Source organism: Paroedura picta, chromosome 13 (genome assembly GCF_049243985.1).
Source record: "Paroedura picta isolate Pp20150507F chromosome 13, Ppicta_v3.0, whole genome shotgun sequence".
Lineage (NCBI taxonomy): Eukaryota > Metazoa > Chordata > Lepidosauria > Squamata > Gekkonidae > Paroedura > Paroedura picta.
Window position 1 is genome coordinate 42,371,029 of NC_135381.1, and position 17,552 is coordinate 42,388,580.

The 17,552-nt window shown below is 48.7% G+C and overlaps 1 protein-coding gene across 2 annotated transcripts in view; it reads left to right on the forward strand.

The window, feature by feature from the left end:
• Window positions 1-1,823: 1,823 nt before the first annotated feature.
• Window positions 1,824-17,552, forward strand: part of PAK3 (p21 (RAC1) activated kinase 3) — a 71,918-nt gene continuing 56,189 nt past the window's right edge. For both annotated transcript variants that reach the window (XM_077307383.1, XM_077307384.1), the window contains exon 1: window positions 1,824-1,995. The gene's annotated coding sequence lies outside the window, so the exon portion shown is untranslated. The remainder of the gene's footprint in view (window positions 1,996-17,552) is intronic.

Genomic DNA, 17,552 nt, shown 5'->3' on the forward strand with positions numbered 1-17,552 from the left:
CCGGTAACTGGGTTGTGGTCCCAGTAAATCTTTTGCACTTGTCCGGACACTGCAAACCTATCTGGAAGCACTGGCAAAAGTCACCAAAGAATGAAAGGAGGTGCAATGCCCCTCCCCCTCTGCTTTTGTTGCACATCCAGAGAGAGGGAGAGGGAGAAAGCAGGACATGCTTTACCTTGGATCCTTCAGGTATAGCTGAATAAGGCACAGGAACAAAAGAGGTATAACACAAAAGTCTTCACTCGTGCAGATATATACGCAAATATGTCATATTCCCTGGCCAGTCTTGCCAGTCAGGGCTCCACAAACGGTTCTTACATGCTGCTACAGAATGGGGGGGGGGGGGGACACACAGGCAGCCGGACTCGGAGACTACCTGCCATAGGCAGAGTGGGTGGGAGCACTTTTTCCTGTGCAAGAGGAAATGGGTGTTCCCATCCAAGCCAAAGATTCAGGTGAGTCGCAAGGAACAAGTCTAGGTGTGCTTTTTGGCCATAACTGCAGTTCCTGTTCTGCAGCCACCAGGTGGCTCTGCTGAGCACATGAACAGGATCTTGCCTCACAACAACCAGCCTTACAAGGTAGGCCTGCGCCAAATAACTTGCTGGTTGTTTTCTCCTCAGCAAAGAGGGCAGGGTGGGGGAGGCTTCAGTCCACTTCTGAGGAATGAACTGGCCCTTTAACTTGCTGGGAAGGTCCCCGGTGAGCTGAAAATTTAGCCCAGAGGTCCCTGCAGCGCCAATGAAAGCAGTTGTTGTTGTTGTTAGGTGCGAAGTCGTGTCCGACCCATCGTGACCCCATGGACAATGATCCTCCAGGACTTCTCTACCATTCCCTGGAATCCATTTAAGTTTGCACCTACTGCTTCAGTGACTCCATCCAGCCACCTCATTCTCTGTCGTCCCCTTCTTCTTTTGCCCTCAATCGCTCCCAGCATTAGGCTCTTCTCCAGGGAGTCCTTCCTTCTCATCTTCAGGATCTGGCCTTCTAAGGAGCAGTCAGGGTTGATCTCCTCTAGGACTGACCGGTTTGTTCGCCTTGCAGTCCAAGGGACTCAAAAGAGTCTTCTCCAGCACCAGAGTTCAAAAGCCTCAATTCTTTGACGCTCGGCCTTCCTTATGGTCCAACTCTTACAGCCATACATTGCAACTGGGAAGACCATAGCCTTGACTAGAGGCACTTTTGTTGGCAGGGTGATGTCTCTGCTTTTTAGGATGCTGTCTAGATTTGCCATAGCTTTCCTCCCCAGGAGCAAGCGTCTTTTAATTTCTTTGCCAAAGCCAGTCTGCCTCATCCAACATGATTACATGGACCGAGCAGCCAAGGGGAGAGGAAAGGGAAGGCGACTGTAAGCTGCTTTGAGCCTCCTTCGGGTAGTGAAAAGCGGCATATAAGAATAATCTCTTCTTCTTCTTCTTCTTCTTCTTCTTCTTCTTCTTCTTCTTCTTCTTCTTCTTCTTCTTCTTCTTCTTCTTCTTCTTCCTCTTCGTCCTATTTGGGACTCTTCCTTTCCTGGATTTTGCGCCACTTGCAGCAGCAGCCTGAACTTCGCGGAGTCCCCAAGCTCTCCCTTGCGTGCGCGTCGCCTCCCTTTCCCCCCCGCCCGCCACGCTCCGGCGCCAACGCCGGCCTGTGAACCGCAAGATTTCCCTCTCGCCGCCCTGGCCGGCCGATCCGGAGTCTTCTTCTCCGCGGCGCGGCAGCCAATCGGGGCGGCGGGAGCCTGGTGACGCCACGGGCTAGGGAACAGCCAGGCAGGCAGGCAGGCAGGCAGGCGGCGACGCATCCGAGGCGGCTCGTGCGGGGCTTGGAGGTGGGAGGGAGGGAGGAGGGAGGGAGGATGGGGGCGCCTCGCAGGGAGTGAGCCGGGCCCGCCGCCGCCGCCGCCGCCGCCGCCGCCTCTCCCCCCGCCCCGGCGCCCCTGCACCAAGCGGCGGCCTCCGAGGACCAGCGCGGGCCGACGGCCGGGCTGCAGCATGACCGGACCCGCCGCAGGTAAATGCGCGCCCTCCGCGACCCTCCGGGCCCCTGCGGTGATGCTGCGCGGGGTTGCCCGGCCTCTGCTGGCGCAACGAGCGGGAGGCGCCGCCGCACACACAATGCCCGCGCTGCTGCTCCCCTCCACCGGGGCTGGCGCCGTGGCAGTGGCCGCAGAGGGGCATTTGGAGGGGCGGGTTTCTGCTTTGGAGAATGGCAGAAGCTGCAACCTGTCCTGGCCCCCAAGTCGCTTGCACGGCTGGCGCGCGCGGCAGAGAAGCGCAGTACAAGCTCCCGGGTGCTATCCCGGGTGCCCCGCGGAGGCTGGAGCTGGCCGCCGTGGCCGCCTTTCCCCGCTCCTCTCCCGATGCATCTGCATCTTGGAGACCCAAACAAAAGCCTTTTGCCTCTCCTGGCCACCCCCCTCCCCGTTGCTCCCCTGCCTTGGCCCTTTGTCCTGGGGCTGTCTGGGGGAGCCCTCGGCCGCCTCTCGCCGCCTCTCCTTGGCGTTGCTTCCTGGCACAGGAGACGCCTGGCTTTGTGGTCCATGTTGGACTCCGGGCCTTGGGAAAGACGGGCCCTCCTTTGCAGCAGGCTGATGGGTGCAGGCGGCAGCATCTCTCCGACTGGTGGGCCTCACGGGCTGAATGGAGAGTGGGCTCTCCGGGGGTCACCCCTTTTCTCAGGGCTAGGAGCTTCTGCTGCTTATAAGAACGGTGCACATTCTCTCTCCCCCCCCCCCCCCCCCTGTTTTCCCACCTCGGTGCCTGAAGAATGTGGTGTGTTTTCTTTCCTTGCTGAGATGCGTGCCTGCCTCTTTCTCTCTTTGGGCTGTTTCAAGGTGCGGAAAAGGCTTCGATGCCATTCATTTCCATCTTACGTTTCTCACGGGCGACGGCAAAGGTTGGCTTCCGTTGGAACTTGTCAGAGACCCGATTCCCATGCGGCGCAGGAAGGGGTAGCGAGGTCTCTGATCGGAAAACCTTTTGGGGAGGGGGCTTGGCGTGACTGGCGGTTTCCAGGGAGAGGCAGAGGCAAGAGGAGGGAAGCTCCGGTGAAACAGCTGGCTGCTTTCTGGAGAAAGAACAGAAAACGCCGGGGCCCCGGTGGGGAATGAAATCAACTGCTCCCCTGTGGCTCCTCCCTGATTCATAAATTAACATTCTGCAGTTTATTTTTGGATTTTCCAGCAGAGCAGCTGGCGGGAGGGGGGCGGGGAAAGTGGCAGGATCTGAGATGGCAGCTTTGGGGGTGGGGAAGACCAAAGCCCGGCTGGCTGGCTGGCTGGCTGGCTCAGTAGGAGCGGGAAGGCTGGACAGAGCCAGGAGGGCAGGAGGTGTGGCTGGATGGGGGATGGCATGGTAGAGGAAGGTGTTTGGTGCCACAGAGCATGATTGTGGGGGACAGGGGTGGGGGTCGGCAGAGGTGGCAGAAGGAGTGGGGTCTCTGACAGAAGGATAGGAAGTGAGGTTTGGGGAAGGCCCAAGCTGCGTCCCAGGAGATGTTGCCCCTAAGCACGCAAGTAAAAGACATGAAAGAAGTGAGCTGCAAAAGTTGTGGAGCCCTTCCTTAGGGGTGAGATATCAAGAGAGGCTGGGTAACTGAGTTGACATCTTGCCCAGATCTAGATTGAGTTTGGTTGGGAGTTGAATCGTCTGGAGTAGGACTGGAAGGGGAGAACTTGCTGATCCTACCAAGGTGGTGTTTTCGCCCAAGCTTCAAAATCCAAACCCTTCTGTAGAAGTTGAACTTCAAGATGGCTCTGGACTTGTGGACAGAAGTTGAATGCTGTTAGGAAGAAGATGTTTGGAGGAGCCGCCTGCTTTGCAGAAATGCTAGAACAAGGGGGTAACTGTGAATATGGAGTAGCAAGTTTCCTTGCATTACCTTTGTGTAGGGTTCTTGGATGAGGAAATGCACCCACAATCACACTGCTTTAGCTCTGTCTGATCTCCAACCTCCCTTCTGTTCGTCTCATCACAATCTTTAGAATGAAAGGAAAATAGACCCTGTTTTTAGTTGCTTTGGCAGCAAAAAGGATGTTACAGAGACTGGTTCCTATTGTTTGACTTTGGTTGTGCATTCAAAACTCACATGACTCTTGTGATTGGAGGCAGATGCCAAGAAGAGAAAGTTCGGCTTCAAGGATTGCCTTGGTGCATCTGTCGTAGCTCAGATTTCCAATTCCAGTCTGAGAAATCCCTGGAGCTTCGGAGGGGAGAATCTTGGGGGAAGGAATTCCCCTAGAACGGATGGTGAATGGCACAGTTGACCTTCTGAAACGGCATTTCCTCCAGGGGAACTGGTCTGGAGATCAATTGTAGTTCCAGATCTTGCCTGGAAGTTGGCAGCCATAATCATGGCCCATGGCCAGGGGTAGTCAAACTGCGGCCCTCCAGATGTCCATGGACTACAATTCCCAGAAGCCCCTGCCAGCATTCGCTGGCAGGGGCTTCTGGGAATTGTAGTCCATGGACATCTGGAGGGCTGCAGTTTGACTACCCCTGGCCCTAGCAGATGGTTAGCGTCTTCCAAGAGATGTTTGGCTGATTATCTTCCACTAAGGACAGATGATCACAGAAACCATGATCACAGTTCTGCATCTGGGTCAGAAAAATGAAAAGCATGCCTACTGGATGGGGGATACGCTTCTAGGTAGCACTGTGTGTGAACGAGACCTTGGGGTACTTGTGGATTGTAAACTAAACATGAGCAGGCAGTGTGATGCAGCGGTAAAAAAGGCAAATGCCATTTTGGGCTGTATCAACAGAGGCATCACATCAAAATCACAAGATGTCATAGTCCCATTGTATACGGCGCTGGTCAGACCACACCTGGAGTACTGTGTGCAGTTCTGGAGGCCTCACTTCAAGAAGGACATCGATAAAATTGAAAGGGTACAGAGGAGAGCGACGAAGATGATCTGGGGCCAAGGGACCAAGACCTATGAAGATATGTTGAGGGACTTGGGAATGTTCAGCCTGGAGAAAAGGAGGTTGAGAGGGGACATGATAGCCCTCTTTAAGTATTTGAAAGGTTGTCACTTGGAGGAGGGCAGGATGCTGTTTCTGCTGGCTGCAGAGGAGAGGACACGCAGTAATGGGTTTAAACTTCAAGTACAACTATATAGGCTAGATATCAGGAAAAAGTTTTTCACAGTCAGAGTAGTTCAGCAGTGGAATAGGCTGCCTAAGGAGGTGGTGAGCGCCCCCTCACTGGCAGTCTTCAAGCAAAGGTTGGATACACACTTTTCTTGGATGCTTTAGGATGCTTAGGGCTAATCCTGCGTTGAGCAGGGGGTTGGACTAGATGGCCTGTATGGCCCCTTCCAACTTTATGATTCTATGATTCTAAACCCTTGGAGAGTGTCATTGCCAGAGCTGACATGGCCATCTCTGCATGGTTTTCAAGTCAAGAGACATTCAGAGGTTGTTTTCCATTGTGTGCCTCTGCATAACAATCCTTGGATGGGCCCTGCTTAGCTTACGAGATCTGATGGGCTGTCCAGGTCAGGCCAAAACCTCTCCTCCCTAAAACACATCTGGAACAACCTCCCCTCTCTGGCTAGAAGAGGCAAAACATGACTCCTTTGGACTCTGTTTAGATTTACTGGGGCTGATGCATTAGAGCAGGGGTAATCAAACTGCGGCCCTCCAGATGTCCATGGACTACAATTCCCCTGCATTCGCCGGCAGGGGCTTCTGGGAATTGTGGTCCATAGACATCTGGAGGGCCGCAGTTTGACTACCCCTGCATTAGAGAGACATTTTGCTTGACACGCTTCTTCAAGTGAACACAGGTGTCATAGCATCCTGAGGATCCTGCCGAACTTCCCCCATAACAAGACTCTTCTAGCAACAAAGACGTCTTTTATTGATTGGTATAGAAACTGATTACAGGCATGCTTCAGGTCGTTGACTGGACTGCCAGACCAGGTTGAGTTTCCTTCTTTTTAGGACCAGGCCCAATGCCCATGCCGGTTGCCTGTTCCCAGGCCTTCAGTTGCCCCCCCCCCCCTCATGCATATCCCACTTGTAATCATCAAAGAAAGCACGAGAAGCAGGATGCTATAATTCAATGCAGATGTAAGAATCCAGAGCTCCCTGGTAACCCAAGACCTCAGATTTGGGATAGTGAAAGGATAACACACCTAGCAGTTAACGAACTCACAGATTCCTTCACCCCCACACTATTCTGGGCATGGCACCACACCCCATCTGGCAGGACTCATGGCATGGGAAAAGCAGCCCTTAGATTCCCCTCCCCCAGGTCCTGGTGTGTCCAGATAGTGTTGGTGAAAGGCTTTAACTGATGGAAGGGCTTTTACTTGGGGGGCATCCACCCATTCCCATTCTGCTGTAGGAAAGTTTTTCCAGTCTACAAAATACTGCAGTTGGCTGGGCTGAAATCTGGAGTCCAAGATCCAAGCCACTTCATAGTTCATCCAGCATATCAGGGTTTCAGAGGCTGGGTGCCAGGCATCCAGGAGCAGGACATATTTCAGCAAGTTACAGTGGAACATGGGATGCACATATTTACATTTTTTTGGAAGCTGCAACTCAACAGTGGCTACTTTTATTTATCACCCTTTTGTTGGTGGATGGCCACACAAACTTATGACCTGATTTGTGGCTTGGCTGCCAGCACTTCAGATGATTAGTCAAAACAAAGGGCCATTCTGCATCCGATAAAAAAAGTGAAATATGCAGACTCCATATTTTTGGCGTTTTGCATACCACTAACATCCAGATTTTAAGCAGCAAACTGGCAGTTATATCCTCCATTGTAATACGATAGCTGGGGAATCCCAGTGGAATTTTGCTATCTAGAATCCCAAAAAGTGGATTCCCCCAGCCATGTTGCTGGAGTGGGAGGAGAGCAACCAGCAAGCCACATGCCAAGGACACGTGTGTTACCAACATGTGCAAAGTGGCACAATTGCCGTCAAGTCCACCTCCCTCTCCCTTCTACCTAGAATGGGGCTTTTTTTTTTTGAAGCAAACTGCCTGGAGCAACGAATGCTCATTGTTTAACCTAGGCAGATAAAAAAAAAACCCTACCCGTTGATACACAAAGCATGCCTCCCAGATTCCCCCCCCCCAATATTATGAATTTTCTTTTTGACCTTCAAGGCTGGGGAGTGGCATTAAAATGAGCACTATGCATCTGTGAATAGATGCATACACATCCCAGTGAAGAAGTTTCACTTAAAAAAACCCGCTTGCATCACTGTCCCTTTAAAAAAGGGAGAAACATGATTGGCTGCCTGCCATGAGTAATAGGCGGGGGGAGAGTTGCATGTATAGCACTTCCTTCTCCTCCGCCATTTCAGGCAGCCGTGCAGAGTGCCAGGAAGCAGCAAAAAGTGGCAGAGAAAAGTGGGAGCTCATGAAGGTAAGAAATGGCAGGGGGGAGTGATTTTTTATAGCGTTATACAATTTTGCTCGTGTGACGCTATTTTTTAAGATATGCGGAAAAGTCCAAAAAGTTGCCCCAATTGTAGTTCTGGTTTAGCTTGGAATAGGCAAATGCCTTCTGCCTGTAGGGATCTTCAGCCTTGACTGGAGTCTCCTTAAGTTGGGACCAGGTCTCCTGTGCCTGCTCAGCCCATTGCAAACATCTCTGTGGTTGTTGGATCCTGGATCAAGAACTGGTAGAGGCTTAAGGGCAGGCCCATAGACAACCTCCAACAAGGCCATCCCTGCGCATTATTATATGGAAGCTCAGCAAAAGGTATGAGTTCAGCCCAATCATGCTGCGGACAGTTTATAAAGCACCTCTTCAAATACAAGTACAAATTTATCTACATGGTCACAGACCAGAATGCAGATAACTAAAATTTTTAGGCACAATAGAGATTTTTAAAAAATCAATGAAATTAGCTAAAAGGACATGATGATAATGGCTGTGTTTTATCTTTCTAGCAGGCTTGAATCACGTAGGTGCAGAATTTTGTTATCTGGAATGAAGAAGAGTTGGTTCTTACATGCTGCTTTTCTCTACCCAAAGGAGTCTCAAAGTGGCTTACAGTCACCTTCCCTTTCCTCTCCCCACAACAGACCCCCTGTGAGGGAGGTGGGGCTGAGAGAGCCCTGATATTCCTTCTCGGTCAGAACAGCTTTATCAGTGCTGTGACTAGCCCATGTTCACCCAGCTGGCTGCGTGTTGAGGAGGAGCAGGGAATCAAACTGGGCTCACCAGATTAGAAGTTGGCACAACTAACCACTACACGAAGCTGAAACTTGAGGCTTTTTCTCCTGGAGTAATTCTTTGGACCAATCTGCTTTTGATTGGTATCCCTTCCTGTCCAGAAGTGACTGGATAAGCTTGCTGCGGGCTGTGGAGTACAAAGGGCAGTGGAAGACGTGTTCAGTTGTTTGCCGCTCCCTTAATGGGCAGGGGCACACTCTCTTGAGAATGGGGTTCCTTTTTATCTGCCCTTCAGAAATGCTGTAGGCACGGCCGAGCATCTTGCTAGTGTAAAGGCTCTTCTATATTTATTGATGTCAATTGATGAGAGTGAGGCAGCTGGTTTTAATGAATATCTTGTAGTTGGTGATGAGAGAAAAGCTGGAGCATTTGCAATGTCCATTTGCCTTTCAGTGCCTTCTATTTTATTGTCTGAGGACTTGCTTAGCTTGATTTTCACCCAATCTACACTTCAAATATTGTTCTAATACCAGATTCACACATTTGGACTAGCCCATGGTATCTGGGTAGTAATTCGAGGATAAACCTTGCTCTGTTCCCAATAATTTCATGCCCTGGTGATTCCCCCCCCCCCCAATAATCTCCAGAATCCAGCCTAGCCAGGAGGGAATTCACCTACCATCCCATAGTAGCAACCAACAATTCCCTGGGTAAGCAAGGAAGGGCCACAAGAGACAAACAGCGGCACATCCCTTCCTGCCCACCCACTCACAATCTGCCTTAAATTCAAAAAATAAGCATTTCTTCCCACATGGAACAAAATGGGCTTGCTTGGGAAAAAAGTTCAGCCACCAGCCAGATGACCTATCCTGTGGCTAGGCAGAAGATCAGTGATAAAATCCATTGAAAGGACAAACCAGGGAGAGGAGGGAACTTCTCATGCTTGTAACAACCTGGAGTGTTCCCCCCTGGATGTTTTGGTCATCAGACATGTCACACAGCCCTGCACATAAGTCTCAAGCTTGGAAGCGGTGACAGGGTGGCTCAAGCAGAGTCGTCTGAAGCTCAACCCTTCAAAGACGGAGGTCCTGTGTCTGGGCAGGAAGGGCCCAAATGAGGAACGGTGCCTACTCAACCTGGATGGAGTGCAGCTGACGGTCTAGACTGGACTTCTGTAACTCGCTCTATGCAGGCCTGCCCTTAAACTGCAGCTGGTCCAGAATGCTGTGGCCAGGGTCCTCACAGCAAAACCATGGAGGTCGCACATTTGGCCCATCTTTCAACAACTGCACTGACTGCTAGTCGAATTCTGGATCAGGCTTAAGATTCTGGTAATCACGTTTAAGGCCATCCATGGTCTGGGCCCAGTATACCTAAGGGATCGCCTCTCTGTCTACACCCATCAAAGAGCCTTACGCTCTGCTACTACCGATTGTCTGGTGATCCCTGGGCCTAAGGAAGCCCGCTTGACATCAACCAGGGCCTGAACATTTTCCATCCTGGCCCCCACCTGGTGGAAAGAGCTCCTGGAGGAGAGCAGAGCCCTAGTGGAGCTTAAGCAGTCCCACAGGACCTACAAAGGGGAGCTCTTTGGCCAGGCACTGGTTGAGGTCGACCCGAATTCAGTCACCTCCCATTGGCCCCGTGAAAACCACTACCGTTGTGTCCAACCCACAGGGTTGTCAGTATGTTACAGTTAAATGGATGTTCTCACCGTGATTTGTTCCATTATTGAATTGTTCTATTGTTATGACTGAATTGCTACAGTTCAATTTACTGTGTTATTTGTACTATATTTCTCCTCCCCTCCTGTTCCATGTAAACCGCCCCGAGGCTCAGGGGAAGGCGGTATATAAATAAATAAATAAATAAATATAAACAAACAAACAAATACATATTTTTTTTCAAGTGGTGGGCCACTAGAATTGATGCCTGACTAAGTGTAGGGTCTTGATGAAGTCAAAATGCCCAGCTGCCTTGCTGTCATGACACAGCTGGAATACTTGTACCTGCGCCCATCTTTGCATGGACAATTGATCACCCTTATATAGGAGCCCCTCCCCTGCTCTCCAATTCCCCTTTCAGATGTGCACTTGGAAAATGAAAGGTCGGTCGGGGTTCAAGCGCCTAAGGACGGACTTGGTCGTAAACCAATGCTTGAGCTCTGTGAACGATTTTTGTCCACGTGGTCTCGGCCCTGGTGTCTTTGCCCCATTCCCCTTCCCTTTAGTTTTCAGCAGGTCCATAAGGGGCAGTGTAACTCTGAAGAAATCCAAATAACAACAACAACAACAACAACTGGAAAGCGGGGATGTTCTGGGTCGGGGTGCTGGTCGTCCCTGGTTGTCCTTTCCTTTGCCATTGGTACAGTTGATTGACCCCATGTCATCAGCTTTATCAGCCAATGGGTGAACAGCATCAGAACTATGTGGTAAAAGCGAGTTCTATCAATTTGTGAGGTTCCTGCCAAACTTCCCCCATAATAAGACTTGTAGCATCAAAGAAGTCTTTATTGATTGGTATAGAAATTACAGGCATGCGTCAGGTCTTCAACAGAATGGCCAGACCAGGACACAATGCCCTCATTTAGGACCAGGCCCAACCCCCTGCCCATCCCTGTTGCCTGTTCCCAGCCCCTCAGGTGAACCCTCTCCCCAGTGCATAACCATCCTTTTCCTTGTTATCATCAAAGAAAGCCTGAGAGACCGGACAATATAGTTCAATTCAGACATAAGAATTTAGAGCTCCCTGGTAACCCAAGGCCACAGGCTTGAGATAATGAAAAGATAACACAGCTAGTAGGTAATGAGCTTATAGCCTCCTCCATCCCCTGCACTATTCTGGGAATGGCACCACACCACACCCCTACACTTGACAGCGGGCAGGACTCTTGACACAGGCAAAGTCCCCCAGGACAGGCATGCGTAGCGGAAGATACCTTGCCCAAGCTCCCTCTCCTCCCTAAACCAAAGCTGGCTCAGGTACAGAACTTTCCACGAATAGCTTGGTGCGGAAGCAGTACCTGCCTACCTGTTGTATGTTTTCTATCCAAAACAGTGTAATTCCAGCAGTTTCTTTTGATGAGCAGATGGGCAGAATGGGATCCCTCATTGCCTTACTGCTGAATGCTCACAGATATACAGGCCCGGATCCTGAGCCAAAATTCATATGTGCAGTTGGCCTACTCTCGTGTGATTTTTGGGTCAACCAGTTGTCCCCTTGATGGAGGCAATGAAGATATGGACCCAAGTCTGTAGATCTCCTCAAGAAAACTCCACCAAGCTCAGCTTTTATGGAACTGCACCAAGGTCATGTAGATCCATGGTTCCCAATGTGGCGGTCATGGGCCCCATGGAAGCCCCTCAACATCTTCTTGCCCATCAAATGCTTTCGGAAAATGGTTGATTGATTATGTTGGTTAAAAGGCACCCTGTGAAATAGAGCTACTACCTGCAATGTTGAAGACTTACTATTAGAGTTTTATATATAGCATTGGCCCCTGATGTTTTGTGATTGGCTCCACCTCCTATAGCAGGCATTCTGTGACTGGCTCCACCTTCCATGGCAGCCATTTTGTAGTTGTGTCCACCATCCTGTATCAGAATTTCAAAGGTGCCTACTGTTCAAAAAGGTCGGGGACCTTCCATGCTGTCGATTTTTCTTTTCCTGTCAGATGTTGTGACAGGACTGAACTTCAAGATGGGTTTTATTATCTTGAATTTGTTTGGTTCTGTTGTTTGTGAGATGAATTGGCCTACTTTTGATACGTGGCAGTGGTATGTTATATAATTTTGACTTTCCTGTGCCAGCCATGTCTTTTGACCAACAAATTTGATGCTACTTACTGGTTGTCTTCCTTGCTACAGGTGCCCCATTCCTGTTGCCTAGGCAGAAAGATAGCCTCATCACCATGTCTGCTAACGAGAATGCGTCACTCTGTTACTTACATGTGGGCTCTGCATTGAAATATCACCATCCTACAGTTTTTCCTCTGCTCCTTTTTGCATCTCATAGCCTTTAAGCCCCACTATTAAAAATATTATTCTCTGTTATGTTATCTGTGTGTATATGAAATGGAGGGAGGTTTATGATCAATAACATCTCTGTATTGTTCCTGTTCCTATGTTCCATGTGAGCCGCCCTAAGCCTCTGGGAAGGGTGGTATATAAATGCAATTAATAAATGCAATAATTTAATTAAACCATAAATACAATAATGTAATTAAACCATGGTTTACTTTAACTACCATTATTACAACTAGGGTTAGGCGTTTACAGTTCTTATATCTGACAAGGTGCCTCTAATATATGAAATCTTCAGCAGCAATGCATCCATGAGTCTTTAAGCTGCTACAGGGTCCTGCGTCATTTTTGCAGCAACAAACTACTGTGGCTACCCCACTAGAATATTTTAAAGTCTAAGCTTTTTATTTCTTTGTAACCTGCCGTTGAGCTCTCTTTGAGGAAAGCTTTTGGCCCTTTATTTTCATCAAATTTGTAGAATGCCACTGGGCTTCATGTAGAGCTGCTGTCTACTGAATCAGACTATTCCATAAAGATATGTGTTGTCTGCTCAGACTGGTAGCAGCTCTCCAGGGTCTCAGGTGGAGATCTTTCCCATCACCCCCTAGCCTCTGTTTAAAAATTTCCAAAGATGGAGAACCCACCACCTCCTGAGGGAGCCTATTCCACTGAGAAACCGCTCTAACTGTCAGGAACTTCCGGATGTTTAGACAGAATTTATTTTGAATTAATTTCATCCCATTGGTTCTGGTCTGTCCCTCTGGGACAAGAGAGAACAACTCTGCTCCATCCTCCATATGGCACCCTTTTAAATACTTGAAGATGGTTATCAGATCCCCTCTCAGTCATCTTCTCTCTTGGTTAAACGGACCAAGCTCCCCCAACCTCAACCTTTCTTCATACATCTTGGTCTCCAAACCCCACACCCTCTTTGTTGCCCTCCTCTGGACACACTCCAGAGTCATGTTCCATCCTCAGCTTCATGATGATGGCTGTTAGGAATTAAGCCTGATGACAGAGTTGGGGTGGAACAATATGAATCAGTGCGGTGTAGGGGCTAAGGGCCCCTCACACTCTCCCAGCCTAATCTACCGGTTGTTGTGAGGCTGAAATGGAGGAGACAACCATGGAAGTGGGTTTGTGTCCCCGCTGGGAGAACAGTGGGGTATAAATGGAATAAACAGTAGTAAGAAATAAACTGGAATTTGATTGTCGGCTGGCTCAGAAGTAAAAGAAGGAAACCATCCCTTGATGATGATGTTATCCATTCAGTCGTGTCCGACCCTCGGTGATTCTAGAGGAAAGTTTTCTCCATATGTTTCCGTCTCTGATGGCTTCTTTTAGTTTGTTCATGGTCATCCCTGTATCGGCTTTGATCGTGTCGAGCCAACGGATCCTTTGGTGACCACATTTCCTTTTGCAGCTGTCCATGTCAAGCATTAATGATTTCTCCAATGAGTTTGATCGCATGATGTGTCCAAAGTAAGTGAGCTTTAGCTGTAATATCTTGCCTTCTAATGACCTAGTTTGTTTGCTCCTCTCTAAAACTATCTTGTTGGTAACTTTGATGCATCCCTTGACACAATTTAAATGAAGGATTCGGCATCTTTCCAGTAGAAGCTGTCTCGCAGTCTAGTTAGCCAGTGACTCTCTCTGGAAGCAGGCCTTCATGGGACTCCTCCGCAGCTCATGCGCATGAAGCTGGGGATGGAACGTGGCTGTTACTCTGATTAAGCACCCAAGCAGCTGCCGGGCATTGTGCTCTGGTTTGCCTGCCTTAGGAACAGACACCGATATCCTATGCTCCTACTGGGGCATGAATATTTCAGCAGCTAGAACGTTGCCTTCATGCTCTAGAAAAGAGCTGCTCATGTCCTCACACGATCCTTTAACAAACGGCTGTCAGGTTTGCATCGAGTTGTTGATTTCTTGTTGATATCTTGTGAGATGTGGCAACGATTAGCTACTCATCTTTTCACAGGTACTTGACATCACAACTAGACCCTTGAGCCTGCCATGGGGGGGGGTATAATGACCCACGGGGAACGCTTCCGGAGGTCCACCTTCTGGCCCAACAGAACAAAATCCCGACAGGGATCTGTGGGAGATCTCTTTTCCACATGGTGTTGTGGATGCCGTCCTCACGAGCTTCCTGACATGCTGAAGACTTTATGTATTACTCCGGAAGGCTGTCAAACAAAGTTTTTGTTCAGCCTGAAGGTTTAAGAGCCGTTGTTCCTTTTGCAAGGTGTGTTTTTTGCTTCTGGGGTTGTGCCGTTCCTGTGACGAAGAGCCGCCATGAGCGAGTGGCACTTGTGAGGCGGGGAAGTAAAACTCAACTCAGCTCAACTAATATATCATCATCATCATCATATAAATAAATCCAAAGGAATAACTCTCTTGGCAAGTCACACCTTTTTGCAGAGGCGCTGAAGGAGGCTTGGTTACCATGACCTGCTCAGGTGCTCAAGCTGTCTGTTGCCATGGCAATAAGGCCCGATGAGAGAGTCTCTCTCTGCAAATAAATGTGTACTTGAGATAGCGAGAGAGCTATTTTCTCCATTTGGAGCAAGGGTCATATCCCTTTCCAAATTCATCTCAGAGAGTTTGGTGAGGATATTTCCCAAAGAATATAGATTGTGCCACATGGGTGTAAACTTTGGGGGGGGGGCTGAGGGGCTCGAGCGCCCCCCCCCCGGGCCAAACCTGGACAACCAGTGCAAAGTCATATTGACAAAGTTAGTTACAAATGCAGCTGAAGTACAGGACTGCCCTACTCTCCTGCTGTATCCATAGGCACAAGCAGCACCCCCCCCCCCACTGCAGGAAATGAAACCCTCCCTGTTTGCCATAGCTTCACCCCAGGGGAAACCAGGAGAAGGCATCTGTTTTGGACTGTGTGGCACAGCTGGTTGGTTTGTCTGTGGAGAGAGAAAAGCCTTCCCACCAGGATGAAGCCAGGGTATCTTGGGCAATCTTAGAAGGAATGCAGCAACAGTGGCTGAGACAAAAGGTGCATATTTCTCAAGAAATTTTTTAAAAAGTGTGGACTTGTTAATGTTTTGTGGCTCTCAAACATCTGAAGTTTATTATATACTGTTGATGGCACTTACATTAAACAGATTTGGCCATGCTTGCATGGGTACAATCTGTACTCAAGGTTTCTGTGTTGTAATAGTCGGACTGCAAGGCCTCTTTTGGGGTCAACATACTTGCTTGGCTCCAATTTAAATTTGGCTGATTGGGGGGAAAGTGGGTGTCTGCATTATCCTGGCAAGTGCCCCCCTCCTCCTAATGGAAAACAGTCTCCAAGGAGACACATAAAGGAATGGGGGAAGAAATAGAAGTTGTGAATGGGAATAGGCTGAGGGTCAGTGTTTCTCCATTCACGACTCCCGTTCCTTCTTGATCCCTTAATATTTTTCAGCATGTCTGGCATGAACACTGTTCTTTTGGTCCAATGCCTACCAGCCTCTCTGTTTGGCATTCAGGAGGCCCCAGGTTCATACCTTAGCATCTCCCAGTTGAAACGGCCAGGTAGTAGGTGGTAAGAAGGATCTCAGGAGGAAACAGACTTAAGAGTTGCTGCCATCGACCTTTTTGGAGCACCGACCTTGTTGGCGCTATGGTTTGAATTGGAATAAAGTAGAAACACTATAGGAGAACAAGAAAACAATATAGCAAAGCAAAAGAAACAACAAATAGTTTGGTCAAGAAATGGGTCAATGTCTTAGGAGCATGATGAAGAAAGTATAAGTAAATAGTCTCTTTATTCTGTTCACAAATCTTCATCCTAAACAAAATTAATCCAGAAGAAATAATCCTTGGACAAGTATGTCAACTTTATGTAATCACTTATTCTTCTCCCTTGGGAGAATTGTAATTTGGGATTCATATTTTGTACTGTTTATATTTTATTCGTTATTCTTTATCTTTGCTGCTGAGGAAATCTCTTTGAAACAAGGATTTACCGAAACCTTGTTTCGTTTTCAGCATCAGTTTTCAGCATTGTTTATGGGAGACAAACTTGTTCATGGATTATTTCCTCTCTATTAATTTTGTTTCTTTTGTTTTACTACTTGATTTGGAGTAAGGCAGCCTCGTGTGTTGATATGAGTATAATGGGAAGCAACTGTTTGCTGACATACACATGCTGTAAATGTACCTGCCCCCAGTGATTTGGGAAGAAGAAGAAGAAGAAGAAGAAGAAAGAAGAAAGAAGAAAGAAGAAAGAAGAAAGAAGAAAGAAGAAAGAAGAAAGAAGAAAGAAGAAGAAGAGTTGGTTCTTATATGCCGCTTTTCCCTACCCGAAAGAGGCTCAAAGCAGCTTACAGTCACCTTCCCATTCCTCTCCCCACAACAGACACCCTGTGAGATGGGTGAGGCTGAGAGCCCTGATATTACTGCTCAGTCAGAACAGTTTTATCAGTGCCGTGGGGAGCCCAAGGTTACCCAGCTGGTTGCATGTGGGGGAGTGCAGAATCGAACCTGGCATGCCAGATTAGAAGTCCACACTCCTAACCACTACACCAAACTGGCTCTCTGAAGGCAAGGTTACTGCCCAGACCAGTGCACATTTACTTGGAAGTAAATCCACTGAGTTCACTTATGCTGACTTCAAACAGAGTGTGCATGGGACTGGAGCCATAAGGAGTCCATGTTTTGGAAAATAAGCAACACCCTGCATGCTGACCCATGGTGTGCCAAGTCACAGTGCATATGGCTGGCTTCCAACCCATTAATTAATTAGATGAAGCTCTGTGGAGCTGGCCATATAACTGGAACCTGTGAAATGGGAGAAGGAAACAGGCATGCCTTATATCTACTATGTGGCTTGGAACTGCATGGACGCCAGGTGGGTCAAAGGCCGGACCCTGAGGCCCCAAGATCAGCTTACTCCTGTTGAATCTGCCCAAATACTGGTTTACATTGTATTTTGTTGTCCCAGCACAAAAGTAGACCATTTTTTGCAATCAAACAAAAAAGGTTTCCAAAACCTGAAAAATGAATGTGACCTTGTAGATTCAAGAGGGATTTAAGGGAGAGGAGGAGGACGGCATAAAGCCAGGGTCCCCAATATGGTACCCAGGGGTGAGGTCAGGTGGTGCTCATGGCCAGCATGGCTTCTGATTTACTACGGAAGCCCCAATTGCAGATTAAAATTACATTGTTTCAGTTGTGCTAGCCATCACAGCGTTGGTTGTGGTCTCTCTCACCCCTTTCCCCCCAGTAACCTTTAAAATTACATCTCATGTCCTTTGCAATTGGGTTTCTTCTGTGTGTTTGGCTCCACTTCCTGTGGCAGCCATTTTGTACCATAGCTGAGTTTCTGGTCACAGACATTCTGTGCTCATGCCCACCACCCTGTGTCCGGTGCATACAGACTTAGAAAATATGGCTTAG